This window comes from Zalophus californianus, chromosome 15 (genome assembly GCF_009762305.2).
Source record: "Zalophus californianus isolate mZalCal1 chromosome 15, mZalCal1.pri.v2, whole genome shotgun sequence".
Lineage (NCBI taxonomy): Eukaryota > Metazoa > Chordata > Mammalia > Carnivora > Otariidae > Zalophus > Zalophus californianus.
The window spans coordinates 78,958,350-78,982,433 of record NC_045609.1 but is presented as its reverse complement, the minus strand read 5'-3'; the positions used below and the strand labels follow the sequence as shown (position 1 = coordinate 78,982,433).

General features: G+C 48.3%; 1 pseudogene; it reads right to left on the bottom strand.

The window, feature by feature from the left end:
- Positions 1-23,864, bottom strand: part of LOC118356320 — a 61,163-nt pseudogene extending 37,299 nt beyond the window's left edge.
- Between the last annotated feature and the right edge of the window lie 220 nt (positions 23,865-24,084).

Genomic DNA, 24,084 nt, shown 5'->3' with positions numbered 1-24,084 from the left:
CCTTTCTTTTCTTTTTTTTAAGATTTTAATTATTTATTTAAGAGAGAGAGCGCTTGAGTGAGCAGTGGAGGGGGGAGGGAGAGAGATAGAATCTCAAGCAGACTCTGCAGAGCTCGATCTCACGACCCCGAGACCACGACCTGACCCAAAACCGAGAGTCGGACACTTCACCGACCGAGCCACCCAGGCTCTTTTCCTAAAGCCAGGAACACGCCACGCCGGGCCTCACGCCCCTCCCTCGTGTGTCGGGATTTCAGGGCAGGTGGCCTTTTGCGGTCTCCCCTTGACCACACTCACAAGCACACACCGACCTGGCCTGACATTCTCTCCAGGTAAAAATCTCCTTGAAACCGACGCAAAGCTCCTAATTGGCCCTCCTCCCCAGGGGACGGCCAACACTCAGCCGGAGCGAAAACTCCGGGGCTCAGGCAGCTAGCTAGCTGCCTGACGACAGGGACAGCGGATGCAGAACGCAATCTTTTCTCAGGACACACCAGTTTTGCCCACGGGCGGCGAAGACGGGGCCGCGGGGCCACCGCGCCGTCCAAAGCCTCGAGGACAAGGGAAAGCAAAGCGGAGGCGAGCGGGCGGTTAGCGCGGGCTCCCAGCGTCTGCGTTACGTCGAGAACGTGAGCTTTACTGAGCGTCTGGAAGCAGGGCTGCAGTGCCGGCTCTTGGGCAGGCACCCCAAGATGTTGTCTTAAGAAAATCTAAACATAGATTGCAGATTCTGCTGTGTTTTACAGCTCCTTTGAGGTAGATGAAAGGAGGCAATGGGAGAAGGCGGAGCAAACCCAAAAATTTGAAGGAACATGCCACGCGCCAAGTGTGCAAAGGCCTAGATGTTAGGAAGGGGGCTGAGCAGCAGAGCACATCTCCCGGTACCTGCGCAGGCTCGGGGTTTGGAGGCCACAGGATGACGTTACGCGAGCCAGAGTTCTCTTGCTGAAAGCAAAGGAGTCTCACCGTCAGGAGGGGCCGCGGTGAACAGGAACACCCCCCACCCCCCCACCCCCCCACCCCCCGCCGCAGTACCAGAGGGACAGTCTTGGCTGGTTTCTCTTCCTGCTGGGGGTACTCCCACCCTGCCCATGGCTACCAGGAGACATTAGTCACCAGAGGGAAAGGCACCTGCAGCCCAAGGGTGTAGGAAGAAGGCAAGGGTTGGCCCTGGGCAGGCCTGTCATCGTGCTTTGCCCTGATGCGGGGGCTGGCCCTCCATGCCTGGTCTTTCATCTGTGGGCAGGAGGACCCTTCAGACCCCTGCCTTTCCTTCTAAGAGGTCACGTGTAAGCAGAATGCTAGGACCTCCAAGTGCGTCTTCACAGAGCCCCTGGGAGAGGCCTGGAGGCACGGATGGGGGCGGGGGGGGGGGGGGCGGATAGGGAGTGTGGAGGCTGAAAAACTAGTTTGGGGCAGCCTGCACTGATCCAGGTGTGAGGGAACAGGGTGTGCGGTGGGGGTGGAGAGGGGAAAAAAACTGTTAGAAAAAAACTACATCTTGAACATGTGCTCCGTATACTTTTCATCCTTTTGAGAAAGTGCTCTAAGTGATATTGATGGGGCCGTCACCCCCTGGGCCCACCTTTCCCCTGCATGACTCGGGCTGGCGCATCAGAGTGTCCACATCCGGTGGCACAGTGACGGATCCCAGCCAGGGCACGCGACACCATCAGGGCCAGTCCTCAGAGGATGCTGACTGGGAGGCTGGACCGTTAACGGGAGGAAGTCTGGATACCTGGAGCAGCCAGTGGTGTTTTTGGTTTTGGTTTCTCTTCTGTTTCTGTCAGGCGGAGGGCACCTCCCTAAGCACTCAGGCATCACGGAGGAAAGCAGAGCAAGATCCAGAGAAGACAGATCTCCAGCGTCCTCTTTTGAACCTCTGGACTGCTGAGGCTAGACCCTCTCTCTGGACTTCCTAATTCTATAAGCCAAATAAGCCTTCTCTGCTTAGAGTCACTGGAAACAGGTTTCTGGCTCTTGCAACCAAAAGAAAAGTCCTAATTACATAGAAATTTGAAAGGCTAAGTGGCCAGGCCATTCATTTATTAATTATAAATCATAGAATGACTTAATAAATGGGGAGAATGGAGGTGAGTGGAGTCAGAGGTGACCCCCAGATTTCTGTCTCGGATGGTAGGGTAGATCATGGTACTTGGGAGTGGAGACACAGGAGGAGAAAAGGATGGGGGAGGGGGAGCTTAGTTTGGGTTTGAGGAAAGTGGGGTGACAGTGGATCATTCAGGAGACAGTGGAAAGATGAGTCTGGAACACCAATCCCATGGCGGAGCCCCAATCCTACAGCCAAATGTGCTTCATTCCCACTTGTTTCTCTGTGGAAGGCAAACCTCGTGCTGATCCTGGAATCCTAAAGGCAATGCCATCATGCCCCACTGGATCATGTGTGACTGAGGTTGGAGCTGTGAAAATTTGCAACGGCAGGAAGACATCTCCTGTCTGCTCCAGGAGGGAACTGGGGTTGGGGCCTGGCAGGAGGTGAGAAGTAAAGATCTGAAACATTGAACTACATTCATTGCTTGCAAGGACACAGTGAGATTTGGACCCCCTCATACCCTGATGAGAAAAGTATAAATACGAATCACCTTCTGGAAAGTATTTTGTACGTAGATATAGATAGATCTCAATCTAGTTCTATAGCAAGAATTTTGAAAACACCCTTTATTTGACCTAGCAATTCCATCTCTATGAGTCTATTCTAAGTAAACCAGCCTTTAATTCTGGACAGTGTCATTTAATAAATGATGAAGAAAACATGTAAGCCATTTTAATTTGCCTGTATTCAGGTAGAAATTCATCTCAGATTCAAAAGTTCAGCCACTGCCCCAAGGAGGTCTCTTCAAGCAGGTAAGACCAATGTTCCTCTATTCTAGGTTTTCTCAACCTTGGCACCTTTGACATTTTGAGAAGAATAATTCTCTGTTGTGGGGCTGTCCCTGTACCTTGAGAACATTTAGCAGCATCCCTGACCCCTACTAGATACCAATAGCACCTCCACTCTGGAGCTGTGAGAGTAAACCTGCCTGCAGAATTGATAAATGTCCCGGGGGTGGGGACAAATACACCCCCAGTGAGAAACATCGCTCTGTCGTGTTTGTAGCCAGCAGCGGAGCTTACAGATGGCTTGGGGCCCAAACAGCTCTGCAAGTCTTTAGAGAAGGTATTAAATCTGGGCCACTTGGTTTGTTAATCAGCAGGAGTAAAGGCCACAATATGAGTCTAGTGCCTATACTGTGTCTGCATATGGAAGGTGCTGAACCAATGGCCATGGCTTTCTTCACTCCAAAACACAAGATAGAACATTCCTGTAAGTTAGAGGTCACAAAGAGGTAGGATGAGCCAACCCCAGCCAGCAGGAGCATCTTTTTGGCTCACAGAGTGTTTAAAAATAATTTAAATTAGTTGACAACATTTTGAAAATTGTAAAATTTCTTTACTCAGCCTCTTCCAAGAAAATAGGAGAAAGCACTCCCCAACTCGTTTTATGAGATTAGTTTTAGCATGATACCAAAGCCAGAGAAAGAAAGGAAAACTACCAAGCAATGTAAATTGTGAATTTAGACACAAAAATCCTCAACAAAATGTTAGCAAATCAAGCCTAACAGTCTTTATAAATAATTATACACCATAACCAAGTAGGATTAATTCCAGGTATGCAAGACTGGTTCAATATTCGGAAATCAATCAGTGCAATCTAACCTACCAATAGCCCAAAGAAGAAAGAAAGATCATATGGCCACATCAATTGTCACAGAAAAATTAAAAAAGCATTTGAAAAAATCCAATACCCATTCATGATAAAAATCCTTAGCAAACTAGGAATAGAGGGGGATCTTCCTTAACTTAATAAAGAGAATTTATAGGGGTGCCTAGCTGGCTTAGTCAGTAGAGCATGTGACTCCTGACCTCAGGGTCATGAGTTTAAGCCCCATATTAGGCCTAGAGCTAAATAAATAAATAAATAAATAAATAAATAAATAAATAAATAAATAAATAAATAAAAAGTTTAAAGAGAGAGAGAGAACTTATAAAATCCTGCAGCTAATATCTTACTCAACAGTGAAAGATGGAATGCTTTTCCCCCCACAGCTGGGAACTAGGTGAGGATGTCCACTCTGACCATTTCTAATTAATGTAGTATTGGAATTCCTAGCCACAGTAATAAGGCAGGAAAAAGAATTGAAAAGAAGAAATGCAACTCTCCCTATTTGCAAACACCATGATTGTCTACATAGAAAATCCCAAAGAATCTACAAAAAGCCCTTGGGAACTAATAAGTGAGTTCAGCAAGGTCACAGGATATAAGATCAATACAAAAAAAATCAATACACTAACAATGAACATGTGGAAACCAAAGTTAAAAACACAATACTATTTATAATTACTGCAAATAAAATGAAATACTTAGGCATACACTTAAAACATATGCAGGATCTATATGCTGAAATTTATGAAATGATGATGAAAGAAATCAAAAAGAAGCACTGTGTGTTCATGGAATGGAAGACTCATCATAGTAGATATGTCAGTTTTCCCAGTATATCTATAGTTTAATGTAATCCCTATCAAAATCCCAGCAAGGTATTTTTTAGACATAGACAAGCTTATTCTAAAATTTTATGGAAAGCTTTAAGCCCTAGAATAGCTAGAACAATTTTGAAAAGTAGTCAGGAGGGAGAGGACTTATTATATAGCAGCAGTAATTAAGACTGTGTGGTATCAGCAGAGGAGTAGACACATAGATCAATGGAATACAAAAGAGAACCCAGAAACAGACCCACACAAATATGACCAACTGATTTTTGACAAAGGTGCAAAAGCAGTTTAGTAGAGAAAAAATAGTGTTTTCAACACACGGTAGTGGAGAGATGGCCATTTGTGGGCAAAAGAAAACAGAACAAAAACATAGAAAATGAACTTCAACCTAAATCTCACACCTTACACAAACATGAATGCGAAATGGACCATGGACTTAATACAAAATGTCAAACTAAAAAATTTTTGGAGAAAATAACATAGGAGACAATCTTCAGGATGTAGGGGTAGAAAAAGAATTCTTAGACTTGACACCAAAAGCACTAGACTTGACAGAAAAGGAAAAGGAAAAGGAAAAACTGATCAGTTGTACCTCATAAAAACTTCGTTCTGCAAAAGATCCTGTTCAGGTGATGAGAAGACAAGCTACGAGTGGGGGAGAAAATATTTGCAAACCACAATCTGATAAAGGATTAGTATCTAGACCATATAAAGGCTCTTAACACTCAACAGTTTATAAAAAACAATTAGAAAATGCATAAGAGACATGAACACATATTTCACCAAAGAGAACACACAGACAGCAACAAGTTCATGAAAGATGATCAGCAACACCAGTTATCGTGGAAATGCAAATTAAAACCATAGCGACACATCACAACACACACATCAGCATGGTGTCACCAAATAGTGACACCAAACGATGACAAGGATGTGGCAAAACTGGATCACTCGTCCATTGCGTATTGCTGGTGGGAATGTAAAATGGTACAGAGATTCCATCTCACCATTTGGTGGTTCCTTATAAAACTGAACATGCAACTAGCACACGACCCAGCAGTTGTGCTCTTGGGCATCTGCACCAGAGAAACGAAAACGTGTTCACACGCACACAAAAACCTGTACACAAATGTTCACAACAGCTTTATCTGTCATCGTCCCAAGCTGGAAACAACCAGATGTTTCTAGACCATGGAGCACAACTCAGCAAGTAAAAGGAGTAAACTACTGATACACGTAACTACCTGGATGAATCTCGAGGCAATTAAGCCGAGTGAGAAAAGCCAATTCCAAAAGGTCCTATACCGTGTGATTCTATTTATATAACATTCTCAGAAAGCCAAAATTACAGACATAGAGGACAAACGAGGCGCCAGGGATTAGGGGTGGGGAACAGGAGGTGGTGAAAGGAAAACCGAAAGGAATCCTTCAGGTGATGGAAATGTTCAGTGTCTTGACTGTCTCAATGTGGGTATGGGTGTGCACTGTAGTTTCAAAGGATGCTACCCCGGGGGAAACTAGGTAAAGTGTTCAGGGACCTCTCTGTATTAGGTCTTGCCACAGCATGCCAATCTACCATTGCCTCAAAATAAAAAATTTAATTATAAATCCTTTTATGATTTCATAGAAAAATACGGGCTTTTGACTTCTCTTGAAGAGATGGGAAGGTCTTGTAACCCTGGGCCTGCACTCCCACATGGCAGCCGTCAGCCAGAGTTGATGGTGGTGCCTCCTTCAGACAATAGGACAGTCTCCCTCCTGTTTGCCTCCTGTTTGCCACAGTCCCTTCTCCTCCCTATTGTCTCATATACTGCCATTGACCACAGTTACTGTTTCTGACCTGCTCCTAAAGACTGGAGTTTGCCATGTTTTGTCTTAATGATTCCCGTGTTCCTCCTTGAGAAAAGAAGATTGTAGGGAAGAAGGCAGAGGGAAAGCCAGTTGCTTTATGCTGCCTTTCAGATCCGATTATCTCATTCAGAAAACTCAATACCATTAAACCAGAATTTCCACTGTATGTGAGATAAATAGGAAAGCGTCCTCCTGATTTTGTTCACCAGGGCACTGAATTAAGTCTCTCAAACTGAAAATGGAGAGCTATAAAATTTGAATATATTTTAACAATCCCAGGAGTATGCACGATTAGGCAGTTCAAGCTCATTCCTCAGTTGTGAAAACCTTCCCTAACATGGAAATGATAGTTCACGTTTAATCTGCTCAACATGGATAGATTTGAAGATCACTCTTTAAGGGCCATAACTTTATTTTGGGGAGGAGTGTGGATAAGGTTTTATTTCAACCTCCTCTGATGCATCCACATAAGTAAGCGGATGGATAGTCACAATCCCGGAAAAATGTGCCAAACTCTTATTATTTTAAAAGGACAAAATAGTTAAACTAGTTTTTTTTTTAATATGGCTTATAAAATCAGGGCTAGCCTTAATACAAGAATTCTGAAAGTGCAAAGGGTAAACACTTCTGTGTGTCCGTATGTCTTTATGCATAATCTGTGTTTTCGCTTGTTCCTTCCTGGGTGGAGAGGAGATGCTGAAAAAAAAAAATCCAGTCAAGGTCAGTCAAGGGACCCGTGCAGGTTGAGGGGTGAGCTCCCTGACACCCACCTGGCCTTCCGAGGTGCTGTTCTCATTGCCCATGGTGATTCAGGGTGCCGGTGTCCCTCAGGATTTTACCAGAAGCAACTAGAAGAAATAAAAAGGTATACACATCTGTAAAACTGAGGAAGATCTGAGGCTTTTTCTTTCCGCACATCTCCCCAAACTCAAAAGCCAGATGATGGGAAATGTGGATCTCTGCAGAAAATCGCTTTTGAAGGGTTTTCTTTTGCGATATGCCACCCAGACTTCTTTCCCAGGACAGGCTGCTGTGTTTGTTCCCCAGCCCAGGGTTGGCAGCCACTTCTGAAAAACGAGGGTTTTTTGTTTGTTTGTTTTAAAGATTTTATTTATTTATTTAACAGAGAGAGAGACAGCAAGAGAGGGAACACAAGCAGGGGGAGTGGGAGAGGGAGAAGCAGGCTTCCCGCGGGGGAGCCCGATGCGGGGCTCAGATCCCAGGACCCCGGGATCAAGACCTGAGCAGAAGGCACCCCTGGCTCACGACTGAGCCACCCAGGCGCCCCTGAGAAACGAGTTTGTTCCTGAGTCTGTGTGAACGCCGATGTACTCGCACAGGTGTATCCACAAATGGAGCGAAAGAAGGGGCGCAGGTACCAAAGAGAGTTCCAGGGGTGGCGCTCTCAGGGTGTTTTCTGCTCCTGACTGTGCTCCCTCCAGAAATGCAGAGTGTGGCACTTCCCCCCATCAAGTGACCACAGAGCCCGGTGCCGCACATTAGGAGGCTTGAAATCCACTTCCCTTCAGTAACATACGGTTTTTATATTTTTTACTTGAAGCGCTTGTTTCATCAAATCAGTTTCGCTTCTGCACATATTTTTATGAGGGCAGAATGGTTTTCTTGGTGAGGAAAATGGGTTGCCGGGGCCAGACAAGGAATAAATCATCAGGTAAAGGGGCGGGCTGCCCGGACCACTAGAGCCGTTCCATCGGGCTCGCTTAGCAACAGTGATGATTAATCACCGTCCTCGGGAGGAGGCTTCCCACACAGCTCACAGAGTTCCACGAGACCCCATAACATCAGCAGGATGGGGACTCTCACCCGCGCTTTTTCTACGCGGAGAAACTACGTTACAGAAAACTTGTAAAATTATCAACTTTTAGAGCTGGAGCCTGAGAGATTACCAGTCTGACCCGGGGGGGGGAAACTGAAACCAGAGAAGGGAAGGGGGCTTGCCAAAGACCCAATCTGGGGAAGTCAAAGCTGGAAAACGGACTCAGTCTCCTGCCTTCTAACTCAAGATTTCTTCCACAGCAGTATTTACTTCCACCATAGTATTTGGTGGAGATATTAGCTCAGAAAACTTCGGTGATTGACTCACTTCAAATAGAATTTGTCCACTGATTGCTTATCCATTCAACCAACACTGACTGAGTAGTTACCATGTGCTACGCGTACTGAACAATTCACGGGAAAAGAAAATGTGAGTATTTTCAGCAGCACAAATAAAATGCCCCCAAACTGAGAAAACTGGAAGTGACATCAGTGTAGTAGGGATCGACTGATTCTCTCACTCCAAACCCTTGGGTCAAAAGGATACAATTCCTTAATCCTTTCTTGCCATCTACTGTTTATAAGATGGGGGAAAAAATCATATGCTCACTTACGGAACGTTAAAATCTTCATGTATTTAAAATTGATCACTTCAGGGGTTTTTTGTTTTTTTTTTTTTTTTTGAGGTTCATTTGGAAAGCGATGCCTCATTAGCAAACAATGATGGCTGTTAATCGTTATGCCTGTATCAACGATTGTCACTTCCCCAGGCCAAGAGTTTAACCCACACACAGTTGGGATTTCATGCAGTTTGATGTAATTTTTTAAAATTTTTTATGGGATCAGAAATGCTGATTCCGGGGAGCAGCAGAGGGAGAGGGAGAAGCAGGCTCCCCGCTGAGCAAGGAGTCCAAAGCAGGACTCGATCCCAGGACTCTGGGATCATGACCTGAGTGGAAGGCAGACGCTTAACTGACTGAGCCCCCCAGGTGCCCCAGTTCAATGTAATATTAATTTTTGCGTTTCATTCACCAGATTAAATTCAATAACTGCATTACAAATCAGAGCGCCCGAACTAGCTTTTTAGAAGGTAACAATGACAAAACTACTTCTGGCTCAGGGCGCCTGGGTGACACAGTCGGTTGAGCCTCGGATTCTTGATTTCGGCTCAGGTCCTGATCTCGGGGTGGTGAGATCAAGCCCCGTGTCGGGCTCCGTGCTCAGCGGGGAATCGGCTTGAGATTCTCTCTCTCCCTCTCCCTCTGCCTCTCCTGCTTGTGCTCCCGCTCTCTCTCTCTCTCTCCCTAAAAATTAAATCTTAAAAAAAAATACTAAACCTACTTCTGGCTCAGTGTGAATTTCAAAACCACAGAGAGAAGGCTTGGCTCTTTCGGGAACTCTCTCCTCCTGAGCTACAGCACTGCCGGCCCCTCGAGCTCCCCCAAGACCAGAAAGGAAGGCGGGTCCAGCTCTGCCGTCTACTTACATTCGGGGAAGGTCTGGGACTTTGGAGGCTGCGGGCCCACGGCAAGTCTGCTTTCCAGCAATTGGACTTTCTCTTCCATTTAGAAGCAGGTGAGGCCTAAGCAGAGGCGCTGGCCCACGTCATCCAGTTGGGCAAACAAGCCGTCTCCACCCTTGACACTGACACAAACCAGCTGCGCCTCATACCTGAGCCGCGGGCCGCGCGGAGCCGCTGTGATCACACAAACGCGGAATCAGCATTTCTGAGCCCATTGCGGCCTGGGCCGTTCGCGTAGAGGATTTTCCCCGTTATTACAGGAGCAGGGCTCCTTTCAGAGAGGGCTTATCCAGACTAAAACTGGCCCTGTGACCTGATTGGCTGCACCTAAGCGATCAGAATTGTCCTGCCCCGCAAGCAGGGCATTCACTCTCCAGATCATTCACTCGCCCTTCATGCCGCAGAGCAGGGACAAAAACCTTCCACGGGGAAAAGGAGTAAAATGCGCAAAGGGCTTCCTGTTGGCACCTGGAAGAATCCCACCCTAAGTAATGTGGCAAGACAAAGAGAACTTGTGAAAATAGGATGACGCCAGCAGTCTGGCACCTGTTTATAGTGTGTTGTGTGGAGAATGTACTTACCGGGGCGTGGCTTGAGTTTCAACAAGTGAAGTCATAAAAAGCCGCAGGCTTGGCCAGGGCGCTGAGAAGCAGACCTGCCCATCAGGGTGGAGGAGGCCTTGAGGCCCTTGGGTGGGACCGATGATGGGCAGCTGCCCAGAGCCCCTTGTGCCCGGCAGCCTTCCACCTCCCGGGGTTCTTCCCATTATCACCAGGCAGCCACTCTTTGGCAGGAATGCAGCTGGTTTCGGTTTTGTGAGTCTTTCTTTCTGCAGAAGCCCCTGATCCCTGCCACAGGGTGCGACCCCTCCTGGGAAACAAGTTGGCATTGCATCAGAGCCTCCCTGGAGACCAGGTGTCTGACCAAGCTCGGAGGAGTGTCAGGAACTTCTTGGAGGGACATGTTGGATGTGGTGGGGGGGATCTTGGTGCCCCCACTTGTGGTTCGGACAGAGCAGAAGTGTATATGTTTCAACAAATGAATGGATAATCAAATTGTGATAGATCCATACATCGGAATATTAATCAGCCATGAAAAGGAGTGAAGTTCTGATACATGTAACCAACTCAGACGAGCCTCAAAACTTACTGAGTGAAAAAGGGCAAAAACAAACGGTCACATATTGTGTGATTTCACCGATAGGAAATGTCCAAAAGAGGCAAATCCAGAGGGACAGAAACCAGGCTGATGGTTCACAAGGGCTGGGGGCAGGGTGAGTAACTTCTTGATGGGTTCGGGGTTTTATTTCAGCGTGATGAAAATATTCTGGAACTAGATAGAAGTGGTGGTTGCCCAGCATTGGGAATGTGGTAAATATAACCACATTGTTCACTTTAAAATGGTTAATTTTGTGTTACGTGAATTTCGCCTCCTGTCTTAAAGGTGTGTGTGTTTCATATCTTGGGGTTCTGCATCTCCTATTGTTTAAAAAAAGTATTCCATGGGGGAGGGGGGAGGCGGGAGGAGCGTCTGAAAACTGTTACTTTTATGTTTATTAACACCAGGTTTCTGTGCAATTAAGGATTGGTGGGATGAGAAACAGAATGTTTGCCTCCCCCCCCACCCCCGCCGCCGCCGCCGCCGCCACCGCCGCCCTGCCAAGTCACAGGAGAATTCTTCTAGGGAAGAGAATCTTTTTATGTGAAATATCTTGGATGAGCCAACTGGAAATGAAGAGAGGTCATTCAGGGGGCAACAGGGGCCAAGCATAGAAAAAAAGAATTGGAGGCACACTCCTGGGGGAGAGAAGGAGGAAGAGAGGCTGGCCAACCAAAACGGCGGAGTCGCATAAGGACGTTGAAGGTGGGGAACGTTCCGGATTCAATTTCAGCTGTATACCTTCGTCAGTGCGTATTCCTTCCATGAACCATCTCCTCGGTCAACTCATGGGTCGCTACTAATATCACTGTCGCTGCCACTGTTGGTCCCATGACCACTGTCAGGACTGCTGGATACTGGGCATCATCACTGATGCCCATCCTAACACTGCTGCCCGGAGGTGGCCACGGCCAGTGGGGAAGAGAACAAATGAATAGGCCAACTTCTCAGCTTCCGTCCCAGAAGCTGGTGCTCCATCTCTTGTAATAGAGTGGCTGGGCACTGGGGACGTGTTCAGATGCCAGGCACTATGGAATCCAGAGTGTCCACATTCCTTAGTCATGATCACCTCTCCCCAGGGCAGTGCTCTGATGGAACCTCAATATCAGTCTCCTTGAGTTACCAGTCCACACGTGTCCATGGCTGATCAGTTGCCCTCTCTGTCTTCTTCCAAGCTGGACATTAAGCAAGCAACCAGATTCCCATTTCCCACCACACATGGCTGAACACACATGTGTATGGGTTCCCTCGTCCATCTCTGCGACAACCTCCGTTTGGAGGCAGGGGTTGGGATTATGAACCGGACTACTGTCACATGAATACTAGCTTCACCACTTACCTGGTGTGTAAATTCTGGCAAATTATTTAATTTCTGTGTCCTCGGTTTTGTCATCTCTAAAATGGGAATCATAGCAATACCTACCTCGCATGGCTGTCGTGAGTTAATTTCAGTAAAGCTCTCGGAACAGAGTAAGCCCTAGATAAACTGCTGCCTGTTCTATCATTGCTGGCAGTGGGTCTGTTTGGAGTCCCAGTAGGCAAATCCCTCAGTGAAACAAGGCTTATACTGCCTTCTTTTTATCCCTTCAGTAAAATCACGAATTTGGGTGCGACTACTTAGAAATCAGTACATCTGAAATAAAAGCTCAGCTAAACTGACTTGTACACTGGAAGAAACCCATGGTGACTAAGACATTTTATAACACACTCAATAAGAAGAAAGTAAATTGTTTCAAGAACTTTTGAACAAGCCATTTACACTGAAATGTTTACTGGGCTGGTGACACACCATTCCGATCCTGTCCCTCTCCGTGGGCATCGCTGGGCACCAGGTGTTAACTTAGCTAGAGTACCTCTATGTCCTCAGGTGAGTTAAACTGCCTATCTTTAAAAAGGATCCACAGTTTAGGCTTCTAATTCATTCCAGTGGCTTGCCACAAACGAGACTGAATCCACACAGGTTTCTTCTACCCACTTGTTTCTGTACGGAGCCTAAACAGCCAGCTGATCTCAACCTACTCTCCCATAGATTAAATATATAAAATTCATTTTAAAAGATAATTGTTTGGGAGGATTTTTGTTTCTCAGTTGGTTTACTGGTGTCGCATCATCAAAAATCCCAAAATACCCCGAATGTAAGATAGGACAGTCTTTGATTCATTAATCCATGTCTTCATGCGTTCTATAAATATTGAGCTTTTTTATGTACCAAGCATTGAGGCGCTCGTGCGCTCTTTAATACTTACGGCGAGGCCATGGGGTAGGTATTTTCTCTTTTTATGGATGAACAACCAAAGCCCAGAGGGATCAAGTCACATGGTCAAAGACCAGCGGAGAGTAAGAGGAAGGATGGAGTCTGGTTGGCCCCAGGCCCTACATTCACGAAGGATGTGATGCTCCCACCTTGGAAGATTTTTCCATACAGTTCAAAGGTAATTGATGGCCTTTTTCTCTCATTTCTTTTTCTGCTCATTGACTTCTGGAGTAGAACATGGAGTTTTTAGCTGTTGGCAACCAGAACTGGTTGGGAGGGTCCCAGCTGATGCGACCTACCCCCCCCCCCCCCGCCCCGCCCCAGTTGATCTGCGAACAGTGCCAGGTACGGGCCGGTCACTTGCTGTGGTGGCTGAGACAGCCTAGCAGGGCTGGGTAGCCAGAGCACAGCTAGGAGGAGCCGAGAGCAGAACCGGGGAAATGGGGCCTGGGGCCAAGTGTGGAGGAGGAGGGGAAATGGAAACGTGAGAACCAGCACGGCAGCTGAGCGGCGCGGAGAGACCTGTGGGTGGGGGACGCCGCTCAGACCCGGATTGCGATGTCCAGGTCGGGCCCATGCCCCATTTTACGTGCTACGTGTAGGGTGGGAGGCGGCGGGAGCTGGGAAATCAGAGACGAGATCACGCCGGCCCCATGGCATCGATGATAACACGGAGGCTCAGAGAGGTTTTGCAACTCACCCCCACTGTCCTGTGAGAACAGCCTGCTGGGATTTGTTGCTACATCAGACAATTGTACCAAGTTTTCTATTTAGGGATTTTTATTCTCTATGTTAAAAAACGGGATGGGGATGTTTCTGTTTTAAAGGCTTAAGAAGTTTTGATTTTTCTTCTTCATTGAGCACGTTAGGTTGTTAGTGCTGGAAGAAGCTTGGAGATCATCTTCACCGGCACCTCCTTCACAGATGGGGAAGCCGAGGCCAGGAGGGTGGGAATGATCTACCCTGGTGTCCCAGCGAGCAGGGGCTGGAGCCCGGTCTAGACTCAGACAGGCGTGCTCCCCCTGAGCGGGCCTCTGCGGTCGCCTCCGGACCAGACTAGCAAGGTCAGGGGAGACCTGCCTTCCCTGCTGTGGCATTGCCCTCGGGCCACAGTGGCATCCAGCCAGTCAGGCCCTGTGTCAGCTGAGCATGTGGGGAGGCATCGGCTGGAGGCGTCCAGCTTCTGTCCGCTCACTGAAGGCGAGCTCAGGTTCACCTGACCAGCGGTGACTTTGGCTGCCTGACGTGCCCAGCGACCTCAGCCAGCTGCTTGTTCCCACGGATGGCCCCAGCAGGCAGGAGACCTCATCTTCTCCCTCCCGTGGCTGAATGCAGTTGTTCTAACTCCCTACCTTGCACAGCTGAGCGTGGAGCTACTTATAGCTCTGTTATCATGTTCCCGTTTTAATACAAACAAACAGCCGTAGCCTGGGAAGGGGATTTATTGAGGGACCTCGCCTGCTTTCTGCTCTGGCAGGGACCTGGCTGCTCTGTGGGGTTTGAGTGACAGGACAGATCTTCCCCGCCACTCTCCCCCAGCCTCCCCCATCTCTGAGGCCACCAGGAAATTCAGATGGGAGAAGCCCGGCCTTGTAGCAGGCAGGGACTGGGAGGAACTCAGAAATCAGTCGCTCCTGCCCCAGGGACCAGAGACCACTGCACCCAGCCCCGCTGCTGGGGAGAGGCTGGGCCAGTCATGCAGTTACCCTCCCAGCCTCAAACGTACTGTATTCCAGCGGGGGACTCTGCCAGCCGGCTTCCACTTGGCCGGCTGCTCTTGCTAGGCCCTGCCGGAGGAGGCAGAGGCCAGAGGTGGAAGGAAGAAGGAGAACACACTCCTTCCGGTCTGTTTTTCCAGTTCTGGGAGCAGCGTCCAGCCTCATGGCTTCACCTCAGGAGCGGGGTGGCGGGGGACAGTCCCCCCGCCTTGCAGCGCTGGCGTCCCCTGTGCAGTCGTCCCAACGCCTGCAGAGCTCGCCTCACGGCTGGGGCTCCCTCCACAGGGGTCTGAGGTTCCCTTCTGTGGGGCCCTCCTCCAAGCTTCTAAATTTGAATAATTCCAGCTTCTCTCTGCTCCCTAAGCCCTGCATGTGATAACCGCCTCCTGCAGGCGCCACTTTCTGTCATAACTCCGAGTTGGCTTTTCTGCCTTGCTCTTTACCTAGATAACACGTCGTTACATCAAATTCTTTCTGCTAAAATAACCGAGACACTTCTGTCTTCTGACTCGACTGGCTGATAGGCTGGCAGAGCTGGGATTCCAACCCAGATCTCCTTTCTCCGGGTTTCGTGCTCCCTGCTTTGGAATCCAATAAACGTGTGTTCCATTCAACGAATGACAAGGTGAGTTCCTTCCATTCAACAGTTCTGACTTTAATAAGATGTAGTTGGGATTCCCCACCACCCCAGCAACCCACTGTCACCCAATCATAACACAGACTTCCTGTCAGGCCAATGTCAGTCTCTACCAGCAGCTTTAGAGTCGGGGCGCACGAGAGCTCTAGCTCATCGCAGGGCTTCCCGACCTCTCACGTCTTGGCACACGTACTCTACTATGAAGACATGTGCCCAGCCCCTGACTTGGGGACATGGACAAGGCTGCGTGAGTCTTCGTCCCCTGGCCGGGCCCCACCTGACCACACCACAGGTCGAGGGGCTTGGAATCCTGGCACACCCATGGCCAGTCTATACTCTGGTGAGCCCTACTCTATGTGGAGAAGCACTGACTTAGTCTAATGCCCCCATTTTACAGATGATCAATCAAGGCCAGAGACCTTTGGTAGCTTGCCCAAATTTAAATCTCAGCTCCCCTTCACCCTCCAGCAGCCTAGTCCAGCTGATTCACAACCTGGCACCAGAATTTCTCTTGGGAAGAAACACTCTTTGGGCAAAGAACCGAATTTAGTCTGTGTAGGTGTCAAGGATTGGCAGGAACTGCAGCTCAGATGGCTAAGGGCCTCCCTGTGTGAAAGGAGAGTTAAGGAGGTTTGGTTCCTGAGGTGAAGGTCAAAGAAGAGGACACAGGGGTGCAGAAGGACCTGGGCATTGATGTGAGATAGAGAACGATGGAGGAAGGTCAGGGGGGCTGGCCCTGAATGCAGGCGGAGGACACTCGAGTAACAATCACGCCCAACGTCACTTTCCCTCCACTGTGGCACACAGCCCTCCTCTTGGGCCCCAGATCTTCACACGACCACAGTCACAAATGCTTTGTGAGCACTTTGTTCTGCTGTGTTTTACTTTTGCCAGGGGCTGGGGGGCTGGAACTTGAAGAAGGAGCTGCATTTTATTCATATTTGGGTCAATACAGTAGTCAAGTAGGCGCTTGAGAGCAGAGGAGACCAGAGTATACAAGCCCTGGGGGGTTCACAGAAATCATGGGGTGCACCTTGGGGATCCTCTAGGCACAGACTTGAACTGGAGTCTAAAGGCGCAGAGAAACACCAACTGACGTCTGGGTGAGCGTACATTTGTAAACTTAAATAAAATCCACAGAATCAAAATCAGGGATCATGCATACTGTTTGTACTCTTTTTGGGTTTTTTGTTTTGTTTTTTAAAGATTTTTATTTTGGGGGGCGGTTGGGTGGCTCAGTCAGTTAAGCATCTGCCTTCGGCTCAAGTCATGGTCCCAGGGTCCTGGGATCGAGCCCCGCATCGGGCTCCCTGCTCGGCGGGAAGCCTGCTTCTCCCTCTCCCACTCCCCCTGCCTGTGTTCCCTCTCTCGCTGTGTCTCTCTCTGTCAAACAAATAAATAAAATCTTAAAAAAAAAGGGTGGGGTTAATTTTTTAAAGTAATCTCTACACCCATCATGGAGCTTGAACCTACAGTCCTGAGATCAAGAGTCGTATGCTCTACCGACTGAACCAGTCAGGTGCCCCTGTTTGTAATCTTTTTGAAACTGCTTTTTACTTTCCATTTCATAGTGGCATATCAAAAACAATCCCTTGTGCCTGTAACATCCGATTTAATAGCTGCAGTGGACACCAAGTTGTTTCCAAGTGTTTGCTGTTTACAAACCATCTCGTTTTGTATAGCTTGTCTCTGCCTGGATGGTCGAGGAGGTTGCAGGGGAGGTGGGAGGCGAGCCTAGACCTGCTGTAGGATAGATCAAGCAGGAAGGTATTGAACCCAGAGAACTGTGAATGGGGGACGGACTTGGGGGCACCAGTTGGCAGGATCAGACATGGGGGTCGGGACTGTCCGGGTGGAGAGCAGGTGGAGGGCTGGGTGAGCAAGGACACACAGTGTACCTGGAGGCGGTGGGAGGGCTGCCACTAGAGTGGGGATGGAGGACATCTCCAGAAGCACAGGGGCTTCTTCTTGGCTCAGGAGAGCGTTGTAGCCCTGCGCTGCCTTTGAATGCAGAGACCTGGGGTCTCCACCGGCAGTCACAGCCTGGGATGTTTGATACAGGTCTTGAGGGGTCTAGTTCATCAGCTGGAATCTGGCTCTTTGGGGGACAGAGGCCAGGTACTTTTGGTGATGATGCTTTCTAGGTTTTGCACGTCTAAACCAGAACCTGGGAATAATCATGGAATCTCTGGGTCTGCTTGAATACCTCCAGTGATGGGAAGTTCTCTGTCCTGAGGCATCTCCTCTGGAGAGAGTTACACTGGATCATTGGAAAGTTCTTACTGTTGCTCCATAATTGAGGTCCCACCCATGATTCCATGAGATAGTATCCCAGGGCTCTGGACAGTAATGACACCACTAGGCTTGGGCTGCACAATGGTCAGTGGGTCAGGCCTGAGGACCAACAGGGACAATCTGGCTGACCTTATGAACCATTATCTTAGGCTGGCCCTTTTACTCAAGGGCCGACCTAAATTTGCCTTCTTCTGGGGCTACACTTATCACACCCTCAGCATCACGGCTGATGAGTAGGTGCTGAGAGCTAGCCAGCCCACTGCTGGCAACAGACACCAAAAGATCTCAGCCGAGACCAAGAAAACAACCCAGAGGAACAACCCATTTCACTTTCCTTTATACCAGCTTACACCCAACTCTGGCTGGCCATCCCGAAGATCTGTGCATTGGAGCACAAAGGATGTCACGTGATGGAGGATCGATAGATGGATCCTGTTCCTCTCCCATGGTAAAATAACAATTTACAAGCATAGCCCCTTGACTGGTGATCAGTAGCATCAACTTGGCCCATGCCAGACTGAGTATCACTGCCTTATATCTCTTTGAGGATGATGCTCTGAGCATCCCACATTCTAAACAGTGCACAGTCCCTTAGCCCAAAATGGAAATGTGAAGCCACATACTGGTTTGCAATAAGGGGTCTCTTTTCCTCCTGTTAAAACATATATTTGATGACACGTTCAAATACAAGATTCTCCTTACTCACAATTTTCATATAGTCCTGTGCATACTGGATATTAGCAAAACCATATTTCTTATGAAAACAGGCTGTTAAAACCCACAAACATTCAGACATCATTTGAATCCAAACGCTAAACTGTGCTGTCATTTTTGGAAATCAAATGCAGTCTGAACATAATTGGGAACTGCAGGCCAAGGGGAGGGTGGGGGGAGATGGGGGGAGGGCAGACCCGGCAGAAATCTTGAGTGTGGATGGGATATCAGTGCCAGTTATATTGGAGCCAAGATATTATACTGATGAGCCATAGGTTAGAGCTGCACTAAGAAATTAAAGGTATTTGCCTTCTATATGACATAATACGACAAATGCAATTATTAAGACTTAGAGTTTCAGCTAACATCAAGCAATTTTATTATGTAAAATAGAAAATAGCTTTTTAAAACTTTTCTTCTTCAGATAGTTTTATTGTAAACCTATCTTTAAAAATTTCAGGTTAATAATAATTACCATATAATTTAAAAGTCCTTATAAACAAGACTTTGTTAAGTCCCATTTGCTCAGACTATAGGGCTTTCCACAAGAACAAAAAGAACATCTTAATCATATTTTCCTGTTTTTTTTTCTAACTAACTTTTGGGGTAGTGACCTGCATCCCAATACTTCCTCCTCAAAAGATATAAAACAATGAGCAAGAGAAAGTCAATGTGTGCAACCACCAGACCCTCAGGATAACTTGAAGACAGGAAGAAAACAAAGACAGTGAAGATATCTTCAAAATAACTGAACAACAATCTTGGAGCGCAATTTCTCATGTGCCCACCTCGGCCCTCCATGAATCTGTGGAAAGCACAGGTAGACCTAGTTGTACAGAAAAACAGCAGAGAAGACAGAAGGAAGCTAAACCTAATGATTAAGTTTCCTGGTTGCACTTCAGATGTGGGACCCGGCGCCTCCAGGGGAGCTCAGCCCAAGCACTGCTTCCCAAGCCCCAGCTCAGCCCCCCTCTCTCACCCCCGTTGGTTTGGTTCCTAGGACCATGTGTCTGACCCCTGTCTGGCTTCCGGAACGTGGGCCTGAGGACTAATCTTGCCATGTATAAACACAGCTCCCAAAGGATAACTTCCTGAATTCTCTCCCAGTAGGATCCGCCCATCTGATAAGAAATCTGGTACTAATGACTGACTGCCCAATGGGCATTGTTCCTTCTCTATCTAGCTGTTTGTCCAAGATGGGCATCTGTGGTTGGGTCATTTCCCCTCCCACCTGTTCACCAAGACAAGTCAGCCTGAATCTCCTTGTTTATGCTCCATGAGGGAGAGGCATTTGCCAAAGCAGGGGCAGTCCCGGGGCGGTAGAGCAGGCTGGTGTTGGGGGCGAGGGAAGCACACCCAAGACATGCCAAATAGCGAAACTTCCACCAGGTGATGCAAACAAAAACACCACCAAGTGTTCTTCAAAGAACTGGAACACATGAGGGGATGATCTTGTGACTGACCAGGACTCAAGGGTTGGTTGTCTCATCCTTTGGCTATGAAACATGAGACGCAAAATAACTTTGTCAGATCCTAACTTGAGCCTCATTATCCGTTTCAGCAGAAACATATTCGCAGGAGTGGGCTTTTGAATGACCAGAAGTGAATACTAGGCCTTGCTTTTTTAAGCTCCCAGACTGACCAGCAAAATCATGTCCTCTCAAAACGAAAAGCTTGGCCCCACTTACAAATGAGCACAACTAGAAAGAAAGAATCATGCGTGGTCTGAGCCTTGCAACTCAGGACTTGATAAGCATGGAAGGCAACAACTCTGAGGAGAGGCAGTCCTTTGGTAGAGGCTGGGAATTTCTTTGGAGCCCCAGAACACTGAGACACAACCAATTTTAGTCATCCCTGGACCGATGTGAGCAGCTCGGCTACACAGAGTCAGCTCTCTTTGCTAGAACAACATCAGCCTGTGTCGCTGGGTTTAATCTCTTTATAATTCTTTGGCACCAATCCTGGCACGGGGCTCTGTTGAGGCTATTCTCTGACTTGTGTGGAGCAGAATTTCCCCTTTTTAGGTCACAAACTCGGAGCGCTCAGCCGTCCCAGCGGATCTCTCCACTGTGTCAATTTTAAACACCCTCATTAACAACATTTATGAAACGTTGGCAAGGTGGTAACTCTCTCGAGCTGCTCCTGCTACACACAGCCGTTTCACGAGATTGAAACACACGCACAGACTTGCCACAGCAGGCTGGGATTATAAAAACACACTGGTATCTACCTCTTCTAAACACAGCTAAATTAAGGAACCCTAGGACAAAGATCGTGGACTGTCCAGTGACCCTCCCAGGGTTCAGATGAGCCCACAAAGAGTGTGCTCGTTTCTTGGGCAGGGTCGGCTGCTCCCTTGTCTCACCACCTGGACCTCAGTCCCCTGCCCTATGTTCTGTGTTGGGATAAGACTTCCTGTGCTGGGATGGACCATCTCACCCAGGCTTCTAATCTCAGGAATCAGAGATTTGGAGCACGGTCAGCATCCTCGTGAGTTGGGTTTTCTTCTGGACGGTACGCCACCGTCTGGTGAATTGCATTTGTCCTGGTGCTGTCCCCTACACCCTGCACACCCCTGGCCCATTCTGCACACGCCCTTGCGTGTAGTTAGCAGCACCCATCATTGCAACCAGCATTACCTCTCCACTCCCATAAAATCACACGTTTGAGCAAACAACTTTTGAGGGCCTGTCATTGTCCTTTGCTCTGAAAATGGCTCATTTTTCGTTCTCCCTCATTCCCCACCTCCCACTGAGGCAGCATCCTGCCTACCGCACCAATCCACCTCTTCGACACCGCTCATGGACTTGAGCTGGGCCAATCAGATCTTGTCTCTTGATATGTAATGGCGGCCCTGGAAGTCAATCAAGGGGGGGGCCATAAATCACCAGGCAATGAGGAATGGAGGCTGGGATCAGTGCCAGAGAGACCCGGAGACAATGCATGATGACTTGAGGGAGGAGCAAGTTTAGGAGCCCAGCAGACACCAGCCCACCCTCAGACCCGCGCTAGCTGAGAAGCCGGGATGCAAGGAGTTGCTACAGCCCAGAGCTACGTCTTCTCAACTCAAAGCGAGTTTCTGTTTCTTTCAACAGAAGTTCCCCGATTCACACCACACTCAGAAGTTGCCCGGAATCTGCAGACTCTGGCCTTTGCTCATCCCCACAGCATCCGACACTGTCGCCCCCGCTTTCCCCGGACTTCTGTCCACTTGGGCAGGCGCTACAAAATCCGGCTCTCCTTCGCCTTCTCCAGTTTCTCCTCCCACCCTCTCAGGGGAGCCATCTAATAAGATCCAGGCTTTGGTCCTCCAGCCTGGTCTCCTCAGATGATCCCACTGGCTCCCTAACTTCCTCTGCTGAGTCCAGGCAGAAGGCTCCAAATCTTGGCCCCCATTCCCAACTTCCTCCTGCACCTACCATGTTTTTAACTCTGGAGGAGATTTCTATTTAGAAGATTCACAGTTACTTAACCTCTTGCACTGTAAATTTATTTTTTTTAAAGATTTTATTTATTTATTCGAGAGAGAGAGAAAATGAGAGATAGAGAGCACGAGAGGGAAGAGGGTCAGAGGGAGAAGCAGACTCCCTGCCGAGCAGGGAGCCCGATGCGGGACTCGATCCCGGGACTCCAGGATCATGACCTGAGCCGAAGGCAGTCGCTTAACCAACTGAGCCACCCAGGCGCCCTGAAATGTAAATTGCTATCTCTCTTCTTGGACCCAAACCCTCTCCTGACTTTCCCATGTCCACTGACAGGACTGGGTTCTTTCAGTCACATCCCCTGGGACCCTCATGGTAATTCTGCAGCTCACAGTGATTGCTGCTTGGCATCTGCCTCCCCCCCAGCCCAGGTGCTCCGCAGGCTCCGGGGTTATTCCCAGGACCCAGGACATGGGGTCACTTGAGGGTTTGCTGAAAGAACTGAAGGGAGGCATGATTGTGTTTTAATGTCCCCTCTGTTTCATTCGTCTTATCTCTCCGACGCACATTCACGGAGACCTCTGGATTCCTCCTTCCCCGTGTGTCTTTCACTCTCCCCTTCCTCCCCGTTCCCTTTGCGCCTGGGCCAGACCCTTATCACTACCCATTAGAGCTACTGCAGAAGCAAGCCAGTCTCCTGACTGCGATGACAAACCTGACAAGGGGCAGTCTGGGAACACGGTGGTAGCAGAGTTTTTAGATCTTCCCAAATCTCCCCATATAAACTGAGCCACAAGATAGGAAAACTGAAACCTCTGGACTTTTAAAACAAAACTAGACCATAAGACTTTTCCTGAACATCAACCCCCAACAGCCACAAGACCCACCTGATATTGGTGTCTGTGCAGGAGGACATGGACAGAAGCAAGAGGGCCCTGCCGGCTGAACCTGAGCACAGGACAATCCCAAAGTAGCCAACAGGTACTCACTAGGAAGGACGGCCTGCCAATCTGGGAGCAGCAGCTGAAATCGGAGGAGTTTTGCCCCCTATACACACGCATATGCAGACATTACACACTAGAGGGTATGTGGTCTGAGTCTGGGCATTTCTGTTTCATGGAATATCCTATGAAATATGACCCACACGGGCGCACACACACACACACACACACACACACACACACTCCACTAGGGTTCACTAAACTAGATTTTCAAATGAGGCTCAGCACTCTGCCTTCCCTGGGTGTGGCCTGATGATTCAGTTCTGACACCAAGTCAGACTCAGAAACACAGTGTTTGTTGAAATCACATGGCAGCTCGAATTGGCAGGCGCAACACCAAAACTGGTCTGAAAAGGTACTTGTGTAGAGTCTAGAGAAACACTGCAAACATGTCAAAGTCAACATCATCAGGAGTTTTAAAATAACTTTTTCTCATAAGGTCTCCGTGTATTAGGGCCTCAGGGGGTCTATTAAATCGTCATTCCAAAGAACCGCAAATACTTGAAAATCCAATTTGCAATGGGCAGAATCATAACAGAGGCCAGAAGAATGAAATTTCATCTCGCCAAAAAACCCTTATTTTACTGATGAGGGGACCAAGGTCTAGATCAACGGGGACTTATTCTACCAAAAGGAGACAGTAACTTATTGGAAAGAAAAAAATACATTTCATGCAGCTTAGGAGATAGTGGGGTGGGGTGGGGGGGGCGTGGAAATAAGAAGCACAAATGTGCCTTTAACTTCCCTTTATAAGGAAAGAAAAGAAAGAAATGTATTTATCCCCTCTAATCTCAGTAGCCAAACCAGTTTAAAGCCACACGTTGTTCAAAGAAGAAAGCCGTCAGTCTGAGACTTACTTACCCAGGATCCTCTGAGCATGAGGAGCAGAGAGCTGAGAACAGGCCCTCTCTTCCCGATGTTAGGACTTTTCAGCACTGCCCTCCGCCCGTGGTCTGTCTTCCCCCAGGATCACATGGAAGTGTTCTATAAATGTGCATTGGCTTAAGGTTGGGAACGCTGGCCTGGGAAACGGCAGCGTGTAAGCAATCTGACCCAGGCTAGGCAGCAGCTTTCCAGAAGGCTCTGCAGCCCTGAGGGAGAATAACAGAGGCCAGGGAGCGTGCAGGTACCCAGAGCCTGCAGATCTCTGTTGTTCTCACTCTACGTTTTGTTTGGGACCTG